We start from the raw sequence: 20,696 nt of genomic DNA on the forward strand, positions 1-20,696 counted from the left end.
GAAATAGGAGTGCTCTATTATGAATTTTATTCACTTGCTGTAGAATTTAGGCTTCCTTCTAAGGTTATATGAGAGATTTCAAACACTTTATATCTGGAGAACTATTCCATTCATCTATTATTCACTCTCTTACATAACCCTCAGTCAGAAGGCATTATTAATCGAAGAGCTTTCCCTTTCAGTTTCTTTCTGACATTTGACATTCAAAGAATTGCATAATGAATGCTATCAGCTGAAGGTTAAACAAGTTACAAGACTTCCAGGGTCACAGTAAAATTTTTCTGAAAATACTTTTGTATAAGCAATATGTTTATGGTTATATATACATTTAAACATAGGAACATAATTCCATTGTCTGTGATTTTGAGTAATCAATGTAAATTCCCTTATTCTTAGGCTTTTCATTTGTAAAGAGATACTGGTCATTTGTGTTCTTCCTATATTACTTTTTAAAGATGTACCCACACATTTTTATGTTTCTCTTCCAAAGGTGTTCCTAGCCCAGTGAAAGAGTTCATGCATTTGGAATAAATCATCTTGAAATTAGAAAATATAAGCAGTAAAGATCAGTGGGACAACATGTAAGCTAGCTGCATGTAGAACTTTGTGGGGCTCTAAGGTAGATTTCTATACAGAAACTAGAGTAGGATGGATCTGTGAAAATTATAAGCCCAGTGGGCAATGAATCACCTATGATCACTAAAGGACTTGGTCTAATGCTGCTTGATTTAAAAATTAAAATGATCTTTGTTGGGTTCTTCTTGCCCGTGTCTAAGGAGGTAAATTGGGGTTGTGAGCATCTGTGTCCTTTATCCATCCTCCGTGAAATGCCTCCTTTGTCTATAAAGGACCTAAAACATGAATATTTACTCTTATTGAGCATATAGTCTTGTTTGCAACAGGAGACACTACCATCAGAATTTTCCTGTCTGAACACAAAATATTAATTTAATTTCCTTTATGAAAAATTTAAGAGTGGATTCCAACATCAGTTTATTAAAATGGATAGTCTATTCTGTAAAAAAAAAATAATCTGTGTTCACAAAAGGAAATCTGACCATTATATCTAAAAATATATATTTCTCAACTCTGGCTGTCCCTGATATATATACATTTATCAAAATAAATGATTATCAGTCTATCTTAAAGAGCTAATTTTTAAAAAAATCTTGGCATATCATGAAAACAAATGTGATAGTGGTCACAACTTTTAACTACATCTGTCTAGTTCATAATGAAGTGAAAATGTCTGTAAAATGCAGGAAAGCTGGCACTTTCACCTAAGTCATGTTATTGTCTTCCAGATAATTTATGATGATGGTGTAGTTATCCATCTCTGTGAAAGAAACATGCAAATTGAAATTACAAAATATTTAAGACAGTCCTCTGAAACCTGTGCTATATTACAGAATATTAGTGTCACATAGCAGCACTATTTCCAGAATTAATCTATGAAAAGGTCTTTACTCAAATTCTCAAAGCCAGCTCTGAATATTTCAGAGTAACGCTAAAATTTAGATGAAAGTTAGTAGTGGGATTCCAAAATTTAAAAAAAAAAATGACAAATAGACAAAATCTAATTTTGAAGGAGGCAGAGCTGAGAAAGTAGCAGAGACAGGTTAATTTAGAATCTATATAATGGAGTGTTAGAAAGGATAAATCATCAAAAGTGCAGCTAAGGAGACAGATAATCAGGAAAAACTAATGAGTTGTGTCTATAAAAGAAATAGAATAATATTACTTTTGTTTTATATTTAGTCATTACCTGAAAAAGAGCACTACATCTGTATTAAGTAAGGAAACTCAGCTTTAATCCTACTGTAATAACATGTGGATTATGAATTCTTGCTCTGAGTAGATAAGCATCTCTTTTTTCTCCTCCATCCTATAAAATAAGAAATAGTATGCATTTGGAAAAATTTAGCATGAACTACCAAATTGACCCAGAAGTCACATGCAGAAATGATGGATGACTACAATAAAGAGAAGATATTATTTTTTGAATATAATATTTTCTCTAAAATTCTAAGACCAAATACCTTTTGTACATTAGATTGAGTGTACTATAATTAAGAAGCTTAAGGAAAATGCGGATAAAAAATAAACGTGCAGTGTCAAACTTAAAGATTGAGTTAATATGAATGCGCCATACCAAAATCTGAGATTAATTACTGACATTACCTTAGTAATTTCAATCCTATGTAAAATAATACACTTGTGCTGAAATAAAGATTTTAACATTGTTTTACAATCTTACTTCATAAACAAGATATTTTTGAATATGCATCAAAAATCATTTTCTTCCAAATTATTTCTTGATTTTTATATCTTTGAGCATAGGTCAGAGAAATTTAATCTTCATGGGTTTTAAAGCAGCTACATCAATGTTTACAGCATTTTAATTCACAATAACTAAATTATGGAACCACCCTAGGTGCCCTTCAACAAATGAAAGAATTTTAACAATGTGATATATACACATGTTGGAATATTACTCAGCCTTAATCAAGAATAAATTTATGGAATTTGGAGTAAATGGATGGAGCTGCAGAATATAATGCTAAGCAAAATAAGCGAATCCCCCAAAACCCAAAAGTCAAATGTTTTCTCTGATATGAGAATGCTAATTCACCATGGCTGGGGCTAGGGAAGAATAGAGTTACTTTAGATTAGGTAGAGGGAAGTGAAGGGAGGGGAGAGGGTATGCAGTTAGGAAAGACCATAGAATGAATCAGACATTATTACATATATAACTATACAACAGGTGTGATTCTACATCATGTACAGCCAGAAGAATGAGAAATTATACCCCATTATATATAATGTATCAAAGTGCATTCTATTGACATGTGTAACTAATTAAAACAAATTAAAACAATTTTTAAGGAAATTTAAGAAAAAACACCTATGGTTGCCTGATTCCTAACACTGCATTTATTTGTTAGAAGGTAAAATCTTAGAATTATCCTCCTTTATAATATAGAGCTTCTATGACAAAAGGACTGAAATAAACTTACTTCAATATAATTCTTGTCAGAACTCAAGCATTTTCAAGTACTTTAACTTATCAAGGTTTTTAAAGCTACTTTCAAAATTGTGAACTAAATAAACAACTATTTTGAAAAGGAATGCAATAATATGGATTCAGTTATTTAACTTTTTGGCTAAAGACTAAAAGAGGACTAACTCAGGGAAGCAGGGGCAGAACCTCATGTTGGCAGGAGGGTGGGCATTACGGAGACAAGGGGACATTTTGGATATAGTCATGTGTCATCATTAGTGATAGGTAATATGGAAGAGAGGGTCTATAATAATAATTAATACAGTTCCTTTAATATTAATCACAAAATTTTTAAAGCAGAAAGTGTTATTTTCATTGAACTAATATCACTGTCCAACTAATGAGTTAAGAGAAATCAGGGCCATTTTCCCCACACACTTGAAAGGGAGGAAATAAAAGATGTTTCTGTTATTTTCAGTAGACCTCAGAGATGGGGGAAAACTCAATACATTCTATCCAGAAGTGATAGAAGGCAGTGCCAGCTTCCCATCTAGAACAGGTGGGAAGATGGGAAGGCCCATGCAAGAAAATCAATGCAAAAAGTCTTAAAAGAAATGTCTGTAGAGCTCAAAGAATTTTACTTTTATTTTGCAATGAATAAATATTAAATATTTTTATACTAAATAAAGGGTACTTCATTCCTTATGAGTTTTTTAAATTTTAAAGGATGCGAGGGGGGGTGGGGAGCTGGGGTTATGGCTCAGTGGTAGAGTGCTCGCCTGGCATGTGCAGGGCCCTGGGTTCGGTCCACAGCACCACATATAAATAAATAAAGTTATTGTGTCCAACTACAACTACAAAAAAATAAATATTTTTTAAAAATCTTAAAGGATCCATTAGGTCAATTTATTATATAAGTTAAACAATGGAATGCCTGAGAAATCTTCCTTCAATTTTATTGACTTTACCAGCCTTGCCCTTTCATACCCCTCAAAGGGTTTTCTTCCTCTTATCCAGGATCCTGGGTCTTGACAGAAGCTTCAAATAATGCCTCTGTCAAGCTATAAGATGTCTGGGATGAGGTGTTTCCATTCTAAAGGAATTCTCCTCCATTCCAGGTAAATCTGCATTTTCAACTTTCTCTGTCCTCATAGGCTTTGCTAATTCTTAGCATGGAATTTCAAGACTTCAGCAAGGCCAGGATACCACAAGAGCAACCAGGAAGACCACCTACTCCCCAAGGCTGGCCTCCTCACAAGGATGTACATGAATCATGGGATGACAGACTTGTAGCTTTTTCCACATATGTTTTGCATTGCTTCTTCTAGTTTTATTTTATTGAAATCCTTACAAACCTGCAGGAATTATCATACATGCAGATCACATTTTTTTGTGTGTGTGTGTGTGGTAGAGGCTGAATCTTTACTATTTTTGATATGTTAGATCGTGTCATCTAGAGAGAAAATTTAACTACGTATTAATTTGGATATTGTTGTTTCATTTTTTTTTAATTTTGGCTGATGGTTCTGGCTGGGACTTCAAGTACTACATTGAATGGAAATTGTGAAAGTGAGCTTTCATGTCGCCTTCCTCACCTAGGAGGAAAATTTTTTGATTTTTCATCCTTGAATGTTCTGTTAGCTATGGGCTGATCTTTTATGCCCTCTATTGTGTTAAGGTACATACCTAATTTGGTACAAGTGTTATGAAGGAATGTTGAGCTTCATTAAATGCCTTTGTGCATCTATTGAAACAATTAAATTCTTTTTGTTCCTCATTCTCTTAATGCAGTGTATTATATTTATTTATTTATGTAAGTTGAGCCATCCTTGCATTCCAGTGATAAGTCCCACTTGATCATAGTGAATGATCCTTTTTATAGTGCCCTGGTGTTTTGTTTGACAGTATTTTGTTGAGGATTTTTACATCTTTGTTGATCTAAGATACTAAACTGAAGTTTTCTTGTACTGTCCTTGTTTGCCTTTGGTATGAGGCTAATGGGGGCTAATGAGCTTGGAAATGTTCAATCTCTTCAATTTTTTTGAAGAGTTTGAGTAGGATTGGTATTAGTTCTTTGGTAGAATTCATTTGTGAAGCCATGAGGTCCTTGACGTGATGGTAGGTTTTTTTTTTTTTTTCTACTGGTCAGTTAAAATATTCTATTTCTTTTGATTTGATCTTGATAGACTATATGTATCTAACAATCTACCCATTTTTCTAGGTTATCCAAGTTTTTGGTATATAATTTTGGACAGTAATTTTTTGTGATACTTTGTACTTGTCTGGTACCAGTATTGGTATCTCCTCTTACATTTCTGATTTTATTTATTTGAATCTTCTTTTCTGGTCTAGCAAAGGCCTTGGTGATTTTGTTTATCGTTTTAAAAATATAACTTATTTTCCTTGCTCTTTTTATTGTTTTTTATTCCCTATTTTGATTTAATTAATTTCTGCTTTGATCTTTATTATTTCCTTTAATTAACTTTGGATTTATTTTATTCTTTTTCTAATTCCCTAAGGTTTAATGTTACATTATTTATTTGGGCTATTTTTTATCTTTTTTGAGGTAGTCGTGTTGCTACAAATTTTCTTCTTAGCATTGCTTTTTCAGCATTTCATAAGCTTTAAAGTATTGCATTTACATCTGTTGTTCTCAAAATATTTTCTAAATTTCCTTTTAAAATTTTCTTGACCTGTTGTTTAATTACCACATATTAGTGAATTTTCCAATATTCATTCTATTGTTGATTTCTAGTTTCATGTCATTGTGTTTATAAATAATATATGATTTCAATCTTCTTAAATTTGTTAAACTTGTTTTCTTCTACTGGATGATCTATCCTGGTGAGTGCTCTTCTGTGTAATTTAAAATAAGAAGAAGAATGCGTATTCTGCTGCTGTTGGATGGATTATTCTGTATAAGTATGTTAGGTTTATTTGGTCTAAAGTGGACTTTAGGTTCTTACTGATTTTCTGTCTGAATGAACTTTCCATTGCTGAAAGTGGGGCACTGCCGTCACCCTCTAGGACTGTATTGCAGTCTGTCACTCTTTCTCTTCAGATATATTAATATTTGCTTTATATATATTTCAGTTCTCTAATGTTGAATATTTTTGCTTATCATTGTTCTATCTTCCTGTGAATTGCTCTCTTTATCATTATATGATGAGCTTTTCTGTCTTGTTCTACAAGTTTTTGCCTGAAGTCTATCTTGTCTGATGTAACTACTCCTGCGTTCTTCTGGTTCCCATTGCTCTCACTTTCTGTCTTTGTGTGTCTTTATAGGTGAAGTCTGTCTCTAGTAGGCAGCATTTATTTAAGCTTTTTTATTTAACCAGTCAGCCAGTCTATTTTAATTAGAAAATTCATTCATTTATATTCATGATAATCATTGATAGGTTAGGATTTACTACTGCCATGTTGTTTGTTTGTTTGCTGGTAGTTTTGTAGATTCCCTTTTCCTTCCTTGATTAAAATATCTCAGTGTACTTTTAATAAGAGTGAATTTGATTAGAGACTTTCCAATGAGTGGATATTTTTATCATTCCCCATATTTGGAAAGTTTTATGCTATTTTTTCTTTAAGCTTTCTATTCCTTTGTCTTTCTTTTCTCCTTTAGTGAATCTAAAATATTTGCTCTACTGATAGCATTTCACAAATTCTAGAGGTTTATTCATTTTTTTCCTTTTATCTTCTGTGCATATTTTCAAATAAACTGTCATTGAGTCCATAGCTTCTTTCTTGTGAATGATTAATTCTGCTCTCAATGCTCTGTACTGCATTTTCTTTCATTTCATTCATTGTATTTTCTAGCATAAGATTTTCTATTTTTAAATAATTTCGATCCCCCTGTTAAATATCTCATTTTATTTATTTATTATTTCTTCATTTTTGTTAAGTTTTATGTCCTTTTTTGAAGTTTGTTGATCTTCCTGAAAAGAATAGTTTTGAACTGTCAGGCAGTTTGTATATTTTCATGTCTCTGAGGTCATCTACTGGGAAAATATTGTGTTAATTGGAGGTATTATATCTCCTGGTTTTTTCATGTTTCTTCTCTTACTTTGATGTATGCCCTTTTCAGATTTTATCATCTTGTTTTTCTGTGGAGAGGCTTTTTCAATTTACCATAAGTTGCCTTTAAAATAGAATACAAACCCCAAAAATAACATAATAAGTTATTAATAATCGAGGTATGTAAAAAAAGTACCAGGAACCATGAGATTTTAATGAACAAGAGTTAATCTGTGAGACTCTAATGATAAAAGGGCCCAAGATCAGACATGTCAAAATGTAAATATAAAGATTATATACAATGCCAGAAACTATGTACAAATTTGGTATAACTTAATAGTAAGCACTGCTAGGGAATCTAGGCAAGATGATCAACAAAGAAATCTGGGGTCAAATTTGGAAACTCATGAATGTGCTAGGAAGACTATTGTATTCCATAGATAAGGAGAATTTGGTATAGTTTCTTATGATCGAAGCTGAATTGTAGAAACATTTCTGATGGGTATGTATAATGAATTTGAGAAAGAGACTGGAGCAGAGAAGAGAGTCCAGTAAGAAGGATAAGACATGGCCTGACTGGAAGAACTTGGTTTTGATTTGAGAGAGCAATAGTGACAATGGTAGGAAAGGGAATAAATCTGAGATCTCCTTCAAGATTAGATTGGGCAGGAGATGTTTATTGATAAGGTAAAATAAAGGGAATATATAATAATATTCTTTTTCTTGGTGAATAGGGAAGGCTAATTCTATGAGAAATGGGAATCATATCAGAGGAGTATATTTGAAATGAAAGAAAATTTAGTGTTTGATGTCATATCTGGATAGCTTGCAGGATAGCTGTGCAGATACAGCTGACTACAATAAACATGTTCACTCTTTCCTTTTCTTATATTATTTTCAAAACTTTTTTAAAAAATTTATTTTATTATTATTATTTTTTAATGTGGTGGGGATCGAACCCCGTGCCTCACACATGCTTGACAAGTGCTCTACCACTGAGACACAACCCTAGACCTTTTATTATAGTCTTTTCTTTGTGTTTGAGTCTATTGGAATTTTTTGATGTCATATTTTCACATGCAAAAAAAACACATTTCATTTTCAAATTTATGTATTAAATTCTCTAGTCTTGGAAGCTTTCTAATTTCCATGGGCCCTTTAACTATATAAATACATTTTGAATTTCTAAATGATCAGTGACAAGAACTGTGCTAGGCACTAGACTCAGGATCATCACAGAGCACTAAATCCTGAGGGAGGTTCATTGACACACAACAGAATTCTCTTTGTAAACATAAAACTGCAATTAAACATTTGGCTTATTGTAAGAAGCTTCTATATTGGAGTTACAATGTAGATAATAACAAAAAATTCTAGGTCAACAGGGAAATTTGATTTTGGCTTCCATTTAATTATTACAAATCCTCTCATAATAAAAATACTACTAATATGAACATGAAAGAAAGTAATAAGCATGCATTCAGCTCAAAGTGTTCCTGCCAAACAAATGAACCCAAGTATTCAGGGCTTAGTATGACTTTAGCTCACTCTAGTAAACAATCATATGCTTCATGTTCAATTTCTGGAATAAGTCAGCATTAAGATAAACTGGTAAGTCAGAAACTCCCTCTCAGCTGACTGGCACATTGCCTACAGTGTTTTGATCAGAACTCTTAATGACAAAAGAGTTATTTCTCCTGGGCTGAATTATAATGGATCACTTCAGAGCTGTGTGTTATTTTGTGAATTGAGAAAGAGAGCTTCCCTAGAGTTAAAATTATTTGTAGTCATGGAGATAAGGAAAATTGATGGGGTTTTCCTGACAATAGGTCAAAGAGCTGTTCAACTTAGTGCCTGGTATTTAAACTCTTGGCTCTATAATGCTAGAAATCAATTCTGCAGGAATGCACTCTGCCCTAAGTGTATTTAATGTTTTGGGGGTTGTTTTTTTTTTTAAACTCTGCTGGTATTTATTTCATGACCACTAAATTGAAGAATAATTATTTATTTGATTTATTTTATTTCTTCTTTTTTATCAAGATAGAACTAAGGAATCAGAATTTAAGAAAAATTCACTTATGTTTTAATTGTATTTGATTACAAAATCTATTAATATTTAGTTTCATAAAACATCCCCATACCTAGAAAATAACATTGTTCACTTAGACCAAATGCATTTAGTAATCAAAATGCAAATTTTAACAACCACATAAGCTTAGTAAAGTTATTAAACAATCAATTTTCATAAAATCAAAGCTACCAATCTTATACATAAGTATGTGTTGAAATATTTTGGGGAGATAGATTGAGATTCAAGGCTTGAGGATCTGCAGATATTAAGGGCACAATCACCCTATACTTAAACAGGAAAGGAAATTGAAAGGAATTTTTAAAACTTTTGCCTCACTATAATTCTATTATACAAAATTCAAAAACACATAAAAATTTTAATTCTAGGCAAGTTAGCCAAATCAATAGAAGCAAGGTGTATTCACTTCTGATAAAAAGGAATTTTATGAAATAGTTTGTCATAAATGTAAAAATAAATATTATTAAGGTGTTAAAAAGTGAAATGTGGATTCTCATAAATTAAAAGTCATACAATAAGCACCAAGATAAATTAATCTCACAGACACAATGTTAGCAGAAGAGAACACACATTGAGAGTCTAAGGTGTGGTTCTAATTACATAAAATGCAAACACATGTAAAACTAATTTGTTGTTTAAGAAGTCGGGATGGGGATGCAGTGGCCCAAAGAGGACTCAAGAGGGATTCTAGAAGTGCTGATAAAGTTCTTACTTGCTCTGGGTGCTGGTTACCAGTGTGGTCACTTTGTGAAAAGTCTTTGTACTATAAAACAAATAATCCAGTCAATAAATGGTCTAAGGAACTGAATAGACACTTCACAGAAGAAGAAATAACAGTCAATTGACAAATATATGAAAAAATGCCTAATCTCTAGCAATTAGAGAAATGCAAATCAAAAGTACTCTAAGATTTCATCTCATTCCAGTTAGACCAGCAATCAGCAAGAATACAGGCAACAATAAATGTTGCCAAGGATGTGGGGAAAAAGGTACACTTATATATTCCTGGAGGGACTGCAAATTGGTGCTACCACTATGGAAAGCAGTATGGAGATTCCTCAGAAAACTAGGAATGGAATGACCATTTGACAGAGATGTCCCCCTCCTTGATTTATACCCAAAGGACTTAAAATCAGCATACTAAAGTAACACAGCCACATTAATGTTTATAGCAGAGCAGTTCAATTCACCATAGCTAAACTATGGAACTAACCTAGATGTCCTTCAACAGATGAATGGATAAAGAAAATGTGATATATATATATATATATATATATATATATATATATATATATATATATATATATATATTCAATGTAATATTATTCAGCTTTAAAGAAGAATGAAATTATGGCATTTGCTGGTAAATGAATGGAATTAGAGAATATCATGCTAAGCAAAATAAGCCAATCCCAAAGGCCGGATGTTTTCTCTGATATGCAGATGCTAATTCACAATAAGGGAGGGGCCACTAGGGAAGAATAGAGTTACTTTAGATTAAGTAGAGTGGAGTGAAGGGAGATGGGGGGTGGAGCTATGGGCATAGGAAGGATAGTAGAATGACAAACATTATTACTTTATGTATAAATTAGACTGCATGACTAATGTGATTCTACTACATGTATAATCAGAAAAATGAGAAACTATACCCCATCTATGTATGATATAGCAAAGTACATAAATGCATGCATTCCATGTCATGTATAACTAATTAAAACAAAAAAATAAAAAATGACAATGTGTAATTTACCTGTTATAATGTCATGTCCTTACAAATAAACAATAAATACAGTTCAGACATTAAAAGACTTTCTGCTAAGCAAGTCCAACAGGAAAATCCAAGGTGTCTTAAAAAAAATGCATTGCTTTGGAGTTCATTTCATATCTAAATGTTAGAATAAAAAAGTTTTATAAAAAGTTACTCAAAATAAATTAAAAAAATTAGAATATTAAAATGTTAAGGATCCAATGGAAATATAAAGACATGAAAGATTTCCAAAAATATCTTATATTTATTAGTGTTATAAATAATCTCTGTACACATTAGTCTCTTTAGCTAGCTTAAATTGTCATCCTCATTTTCTTTTCATCCAAAAATATGCCACATTTGTTTACATTTTTGTGCCTTTACATTTGTTTTTCCCTCTTCCTAGAATGTTCTCACTCAAATATTTAATCTTGGTTAAGTCTATTATCCTCAAAGATTAAATTGAAGTGCTAATTTCTTGGGGAAGAGATCTCTTGCCATGGCCAGAGCAAGCTGGAAATTCAAGTGCCCCTTAACATGCATGAGAAATCATCAGAGTCACACATTCAGGCTTGCAAGACATTTAATGTCTAAATGTGGTGCTAAATTAAATGGCCTAAATGTGGTGCTCAGTTACTATTTCATGATTTAAATTGAGTCTCCTAATAAGGAAACTATTGAATTGAAGACTTATAATAATGATTATAAGGACACTACATATTTAAGGAAGTTTAAAATATTAACATATATTCAATATAAATTTTATAATATTTATATCTGCATTTTAAATTCTTTGAATCTCAAAGGAATAAGTACTTAGTTCTCCAGAGCTCCATGGGTAGTCTGTGGGCTAACTTGTATGTTTATGTCTCAAAAAGTAAACTTTTACCAAAAAAGAAAGGAAGAGAGTGAGAAAGAGAGGCAGGTGGGCAGAGAGATAAAAGACAGACCCTGCCAAACACCAAGCAAATGAGAGTCCTAGAGTGGAGTATCATTGAAGTGAGATGCTCACAGTTCATTCTCCATTGGCAACTCTCTTTAAGTCTTATCTCGATTTGCTTTTTACCTGGCCACAGAGAGGTTTCACATATACAATGCATTCATAATATTTGCTAATATCTACAAAAGGATGCTGTAAATGTTCAAAAGATTTTAGAATCATATAAGAGAACTGAACTTGACCTTCCTGTAGTAGAAGGTAGTGGGGTTTAGGGGCTGATTATAAGACTACAATATATTAGAGACCAAAAAAAAAAAAGGGGGGGGGGGTGATGAGAGAGAGAAAGAAGAAAACAATATACCATCACGTACCTTGAAAAGAACCAGAATAATAGCCTTTACACAAAATAGTAGTACTTTCATTTTCTATTTCTGTTCTCTTGTGATTCCTGGCTTCATCCTCTATCTCTATGTGCCAACAGTTTTTCTGAATTGTACATGGCATAAAGTGGTCATTCAGAGTTCTTATTTATAACTTTTGCGTTCACAACTGAGTTGGGATTTCTTAATTCAATTTTACATTCCCAGAAAAGGAGTGCTTATTGTCATAGACTGGTTTGATTTCAAAAGAAGCCAATCATCTGTGGCCAAGAAGTCAGTTATGCTATGAAAGTGAGGCTAGATTATTACACACACACACACACACACACACACACACACACACACACACACTGAACATTGGTGATGGTAACCCCTCAAAAGACAACTCTCAAGCATAGTAGAATTGAATAACGTGTCACCCCAAAATCCATGTCCACTGAAAACTTAAGAATGTAATTTTATTTAGAAATATAGCCTTTGTAAATGTTAATTATGCCGAGGATATAGATTACATCATAATGGATCAGGGTTGTCTGGAAACCAATGACATTGTCCTTATTAGAGACAGAAGGACACACAGAGACACAGAGTAGAAAGCGATGTGAAGATGGAATCAAAGTGTGGTGCTGCACTCAAAGCCAAGCAATGATAGGATTGTGGTCAACTACCAGAGGCTAGGATATAATCACAGGCAGTGTGTCCCTCAGAGCCTGCAAAGCAGAATTTTATGAAGGCAAAACTGCAAGATTTTGATGGAAGGGATTTATGACACAGCACCAACCCTGCTGCTGACTCCTTGGTTTCTGACTTCTGGTTTCCTGAACCGTGGGAGGGTAATTTTTCTTTGGTAAACCACCAAGGTTGTAGTAATTTATTACTGCCGTCTTCAAAAAACGAATAGACTATAAAATGAAGAGGGAGGCACAGAGTGCAATTGAAGGGCTCCTTCTGCCACAAAGAGGTTCCCGTTCTGTAAAGTTCTGTACGACATCAGATTCTGCATGTTGTTTAAACCAGGAAAGCTATTCTTTTCAAAGTCCATCTTTACTGATTCACAATGAAAAAGGATCCTAAACATCTCAACAGAGCAATACAATAATAGTACATTATTCTTACTCAAAAATGGCAAAAGAATAGAAGATAAAGCACTCTCTATTTCTATGACTCACTGATTTAAATGTGTGTTGCTGAGGATAAAATCTTCTCCCCTTAAAAAAAAATGAGCTTACCAGTCCTCACTTATTCATCACCAGACTTCAATATCCTTGCATCGTTTGAGACCAATTCTGTAAAAAGTTAACTAAAATGAAGTGCTTGAGTTGGTCCTTAAATATTCCTGTAGCCATTAAATATCTTTGCAAATAGTTTTTTTAATGGTAAAATTGCAACATTATGGTTGAATTTGTACTGAACAAATGAGCATACATTCCCATCTCAGCCAATATTTGAGTTAGCTAAAGAGGATTTCAGCTAACTTCTGTTACAGATGGATTGCTTGACTACAATTCAGTGCCTAGAATAACAGAAACTGTGTATGCATGTGTGCATAACTTAAAAAACAGTCTTCATGTAACATTATTGGAATACAAATGAAATATAAACATGCCATCATTCTTTTTCTACAGTAGGAAATATATTGACCTTTTTCATTCATGGTCTTGTTTAAGGTTTCCTTGAAACAAAAATAAAGCAATATAGTGTCATTTACTAAATGGTCATTTTTCTTGCTCTTTCATCAACTGAGCATCAATGAGAACTTAGTAATAATCAAGAAAGACCCATTGGACCAGAAAGAGATGTCTGTGAATATTTGGATGTGACTTCATTTAACAAAACACTTGGTTTGACTCTTCACTAAAAAGAATTGATATTTAACTCAATATTTTCTACTGTGCTATGGGTGTAATTTTATATATTGTACCTTGCTCTCTAACCATCAATGAATTGAAACTAATCAGAATTAGGGAACTCTAAAGTTAGCCACATTGATGACAGAAGGAAAAAAATCACAGTTAAAATCAGCAAATAAAGGAAATGAGAAAAAAATAAATACAGAGAAAAGTCCTCCTTTATGGTATACCCCTAAATTTCCTGATCATTTGCTAACTTCTCAGACCTCTCCCAATTCCATCTGAATGACACACACAAAAGGAAAGAAAATTTATGTTTGTAAAACAACAAATAAAAATTGCCATAATTAAAAAGAGAGCTGGGTGCACATGAGGCAGGAGGCTCATTAATTCAAAGCCAGCCTCAGCAAAACCAAGGTGCTAAGCAACTCGGTGAAACTCTGTCTCTGAATAATATACAAATTAGGGCTGCGAATGTGGCTCAGTGGTGCCACAGTCTGGCTGGGCAAAAAAATCACAAGCCACTCACAGCCTTGTAGATTCAAACAGCAATTCTTTATTCCCGAAACTCTCATCGGCACTCTATACACACGTTCTGGGAAAAATCCACACCTCCACCGGGCTCTGCATCCCCAAATACTTTCTGAATCCCGGCGAGAACTCAACAGGAACTCAAGGAGTGGGCAGGCACCTGAGGCAGCAGGATGCGTCCTATTCCCAGCAGGGTCCACCTTAAACCTGGAACCGCCCTAAACCCAAGGAAGAGGGGCCTGAGGCAGCAGGATACTCCCTATTCCCAGCAGGATACACCCTAAACCTGGACCCACCCTAATCCAGCAGGATCCTCCCTAAACCCGGATCCACCATGGTCCTTGAGCAGGGTCACCTTTCTCAAACATTCATGCAATGTCACTGCAAATGACCTGGGTCCAAGGCAAGCCCATTTCCACAATGGAGAGTCCTCCCTCTAAGCAACATTGGGTAGACAGACAAAGAAATTGCCATGCGTCATTCCTACTTGGCTATGGCTCTCAGCACAGTGGTTGAGTGTCCCCAAGTTCAATCCCCACTAAGCCACCCCCACCACACACACACACACACACACACAAAACCCAAATTCCCCATTGATTGGTACTAAAGTACTACTTTGTTAAGCATTCTGGGACACGTCATATAAATCCAGGGGCCAGTGCTCATGCAACAGAAGCTGTGATCTTTGGTCTTCCATTTGGTTCTCCTGAAGTATGAACAAAGGAAAGAAACTATAACATAATTAAAGAACAGGAATGAAGTTATGTTGGCCAGGAGCTCAAATAGGATGTCTTCCATCTGAAGTAGATACAGAATTGTATAATACATTTGAAGAATTAAGTTGAGAATTGAATAAATCCACACAGGATTGATGCCAATAACAAGTGACACTTGCAGACACTATTTTGGGAGCCTTTTGTCATGACAGACCAAGGCTGAGCCTCTGTAAAATAGCTGTGTCCTCCAGATGTATCATAAAAGAGTATTTATCTCAGGATAGCCTTGCAACTAAGAATTAAGAGAACTAAAGGTAAAGCAACACAATGAAAGAAAAAAAATACAACACGAGCAAAACAAAGAAGTATGTTACAAGAAGTATAATGCACAACATAGAATAGAATAATCTGAACCCAGCTTTCAAATGATAACTTAATGTCACCAATAGGATTAGAAACTGAAAACCACTAATGCAAGATTTAAAATTCATGATACAAAGGTAAATGGTTATTTGGAGATATTTTAATTGATTTACTACCTGGCTGAATGGAAAGAGCTAAGAAGTAAAATAGTAATAAAATAAGTAAAAACATCCTTAAGTATAGAAACAGGAAATAAGAGCACACAAAATATAAAACTTCTACCAAGGATAGTAGTTTAATAATATAAGTGAATTTGAAATAGTAATAATAGTTGATAGGCTTGAGGTTTAACTGGGGGAGAATCTACTCCCAAGTTCACACAGGTGGTGTTCACACAGATCTTAGAAAATCTGCTTTCAGATCTGTTCCTGTGGTTGTGGCAATCTCCAAGTCCTCCCTCTTTGCTGGAAACCAGATCCTTCCATGCAGTTCTCTAATTGGGAATCCCAAGATGTGAATTTCACATGCTGTTCTCCCATTCTCTGCCACTGCTCTCTACACCAGGATATGGCAGCAGGTTTCCCTCAGAATGAACCAAGAAAAGAGAGTGACAGTGAGCAAGACAGTGGCTACAGTGCTTTTGTAATTTTATAAATGGTATAGGTAACTACCAAATGGTGATCTGTTTGAGGGGATCACTACATCTGCCATGCACCCCAGGGAAAGGGAATCCCACAAGGACTCCAGGAGGCAGGCCTCTTACTACGATGGTTAAAGAGAAAATGGAAGTAGAAAACACAAATTATTTATGACCAAGTGGCAACAAAAACACAGTATATATGAAAGTCTAAGATACAGACAAAGCAGTTGTTGAGAAAAATCATTCTAAAATGTGAAAAAAAATAAATAATCTGAGTTAAATTCAAGAACATAGAAAAAGAAAAATAACTAAAGAAAAGTTGAGAAGATAGAAGTCATTGAAATAGGGAAAAAGGATTCACTAACGTAACAATGTTTGAAAAAAAATTAATTGATAAAATACAGTTGGAAAACCTATATAAAATAAGAAAGATCTATTTATTTATACCCCTTTTTATATACTATAAAGAATACCTAATATAAAACATGTACATTAAAATTCTTAGTTCTTTAAAGCTTAGAAAAACATGGAGAAAATTTTATAACCTCAGAGTAAGCCATACTTATTAAATTTTGACACATAATTCACAAATCTTAACCAAAACAAACATGGAAAATTTGATTACTTAAAATGAACTACATATCATATATCAAATTATAATATTAATGAATACAAAATTATATTAATGAATACAAAATAATATTAATGAATACAAATTATAATAATATTAATGAATATAAAATTATAATTCCAAAATGCCTTAACTCCTTTTAGAAAAGTCTAACCTATTTATTTATACATAAAGAAAAAGATCACTACCCCCACAAATAATTGGGGAAAGGATGGGAACATTCATTTAAAGGAAAAGGAAATATAAATGGCTTTTAAGCACATTCCTTATCTAACACATCAAGTAAAAAATGTCATTAAACAATATATAAATTAGGCTTTGAACTTATCAAGTCAGCAAAAATCCTACAGTTCAGAAACATAATCCATCTGCTTTTATCAGACAGGTTGTGTGCAAATGCTTTCAAAATGTGCACACTTCTTTAAAACAGCTATCCCATATTTAATAACATACACACAAAATGATTTATGCCCAAGGTTTTTTATAACTTCCTTTAGAAGAGCAAAAGTTTGAAAATGATCTAAATAAAAAAGTAATTCATTGAATAAATTATATCATATCCATACAATAAAATGCTACATAGATGTAAAAGATAATAAAATATCTTGTAAGTGGTGATATACAAAGATTTCTAAATTATGTTGCTATCTGAAAAACTATGAAGTGAATTACACCAGGTAACCAATTATGAAAAAAATAGAGATGAGCAATGTATGTGTTTGTATAGGTTGAATAAGCATAAAACTGCCTGGAAAGATGAAGAAATCATTAGTAGTGGTCATGTGTCATTGGCTATAAGAAGTATTACCATGAGAACAAAATTGTGAAAATTTTCTACTGCATTGTATATTTTAAGTTTCATAATGCTTAACTTCAACATTAAGTTGGCAAGATGTTTGTATTACCTATTTAAGATGTTTTAAGTTTTGATATTTAAAGAATAGTTAAAAAATAGAAAATGTTAAGATCTGAATCAATAGAGAAAATGCAGTTATTAATCAACTACAGGTGCTAAGTAATATAAGGGGAATTCAAATTAAAAAGACTTCAGTTTTTCATCCATCAAAATGATATAAAGTAAGAAATTTGACACTATCAAAAGTTGGCTAGGTTTTAGTATAAAGTTGGATTGGCTATTACACTACTGGGAATGTGTATCATTAAAACTACTTTGGAAAATAATTTGGCTGTATCTACTAAAACTGAAAGTAACATATTCTCCAGGTCAGTTCTCTTCCAAGTACAAACACTGTACATATATTTATACATATGCACAAGAAATAAGACACAAATGTGTTCACTGTGGTATTGTTATAACAAAAGTCTTTGTAACAATTTAAATGTCCACCCAAAGAGAATACATAAACAAATTGTGAAACATTCATAAATGGAATATGATATACACATTAAAAATTATTTTCTACTACATATATCAATCCAAAACTGTTCTGTCATTACAATCACTGCCTTTCACACAGGCTCATCTTCTTTGCTATCTTATTCCTTCAATGCTCCCATTAACAAAATCTCAACTTTCCCTCTACTATACCCTTCACCATTGCCACTAAACCTGACTTCAATAAAAGATACCATGTTGACCAAAGGTCATCATTGATCAACTAGCACTACCTTGCAGTTCTACTTTGCATCTATACTCCAGTTAATTTCTTATTTTCCTAGATGATATTTTCATACTTTATTCTCTCTCCCCAAACCTCCAAATCTTCTCTACATTGACACTCTTACCAGATGATTTTATTGTCAGTGTCACTATGGAAATAATAAAATCTGCAAAATTTATCACATCCTATTATATCTACTAACTTACCATCACCATTACCACATACTCTGTCTTCATTTTTTTTTATAAATTGTCCATATAAAACCAACTCATCAATTTATGCATTATATCCATCATTTATTCCCTGCGTCATTATTTTTTACCATCAATATACCATCATCTTAAAAAGAGAAATTCTGTGACCTTCCTATCTCCTCCATCTACTTACTGCTTCATTTCTCAGAACCTTTTTTTTTTTTTTTTGGTGTGTGTGTGTGTGTGTGTGTGTGTGTATAAACTCTTGCCACATTTAAAAATACCACACACTTAGAGGCTTAAGGCAAAATAAATTATCTCACAGTTTCCTTGGGTTAAAAGTCCAGCATTGGAGCTGGGTCCTTTCCTCAGAATCTCAATTGGTTGAAATCAAGATGTCAGTTGAGATTATGATTGCATACAAGAAATTCATAGATATCCTCACTAGAGCTCACTACTTCTGGTTAGAATTTATTTCCACATAGATGAAGAAATGAATTCAAAGTATTCTTGCTTACCATAAGCTAGACTTCTAGAGGACATCTGCTTACAGACCCTTTCACAACTTGATAATTTACTTTTTCTTCAAAGTCATGAGAATTTACCTCTAAATTTGAATTTACAATTTGAGGAGGGGCTTCATTCCTTTTGAGCCTGCTTGTTTATGTGAAACCACCTGGATAATATCCCCTTTGATGAACTCACAGTTCTGATTTGATACTTTAATTACATTGACAAAATCCTTCCTTCTTAGTCATGTAATGTAATCTAAGCACTGAAATGAAACCTATCCTATTCTCACTTCCATCCACACTCAATGAGAGGAGGCGATCATGTACAGACATGTACATTGAGGGCGCAGGGGTCGTGTCAGAATTCTGCCACTGCACCTTTGATGTAAAAATCCTTGAAAAGATGGTCTGTCCTGTTTATCACCAATTCTTTTATCTTTGTGCCTTTCTAATCACTCTGTCATCCACACTGCTGCATTAAATTAACTCTTGTAAAAGATTTTAATTGTATTTGCACTATTAACTCTACCAATTATTTGAATCCTCATTTTACCTTAGTTACCTGCAGCATTTAATCAAATTAACCAGTTGCATTTCCTGAAACACTCTTCATCCTGCTTCCACACCCAAGATTATCTCTGCCAGTTATCCTGACTTTCCTTTTGCCTCACATAATGCCCCTCCTCATTCTTCTTAGCTGATTTTTCTTCTCAGTGAAGCTCTAACATAGTATAGTACCTGATGAACTAGTTCTTCTAATCTACACTCATGCCCTAAAATACCTCTGACATGACATCTCCCAATTCATGCATCATCTGAGACCTTTGTCTTGTAATTTAAGGGGCTAAGGATATAGCTCAGTAATAATAACACATAGTATACAATTATGAGGTTCTAGGTACAATTCCCAATGAGGAAAAGAAAAGAGAGAGAGATCCAGATTATTTTATCTTGCTATCACCTATGGTCTCCATTTAGATTTCTATCCAAACAACATTAAATAATAAACTGATCAAGAACAATATCCTTGTCATTCACCAGATATGTTACTCATATTCTACAATTCAATTGGTTTTAATTTCATCAAATTGTTCATGTCTAAACCCATGGAATCATCACTTTTTCTTTTATAATGACAGATGCTATTGGCTATATCTTTAGCTATATATCATGCATTCAATAATGTCTCAACATCACTACCACCAATGCAGGTGGAAAAGAAAGATAATATAATTTAAGGAGCTTATTTATAAATAAATCTAAATTATAAGGTCTAGTCAAACAATGCCCCTGTTAAAAATTCTTTAATGAATCACATTGACTTTAGGATTTTATATGGCCTCTGTTGAACTTTAGCTGTATTTCCTCTTTATCTATAGATGCCAAAAATATATATTAACCTGTGTAAGGAGTTTTCTCTGTGATATCATCTCAGTCCCTCTTTTCTATCCAGAAGCCAATATACCTTG

Source organism: Ictidomys tridecemlineatus, chromosome 12 (assembly GCF_052094955.1).
Source record: "Ictidomys tridecemlineatus isolate mIctTri1 chromosome 12, mIctTri1.hap1, whole genome shotgun sequence".
Classification (NCBI taxonomy): domain Eukaryota; kingdom Metazoa; phylum Chordata; class Mammalia; order Rodentia; family Sciuridae; genus Ictidomys; species Ictidomys tridecemlineatus.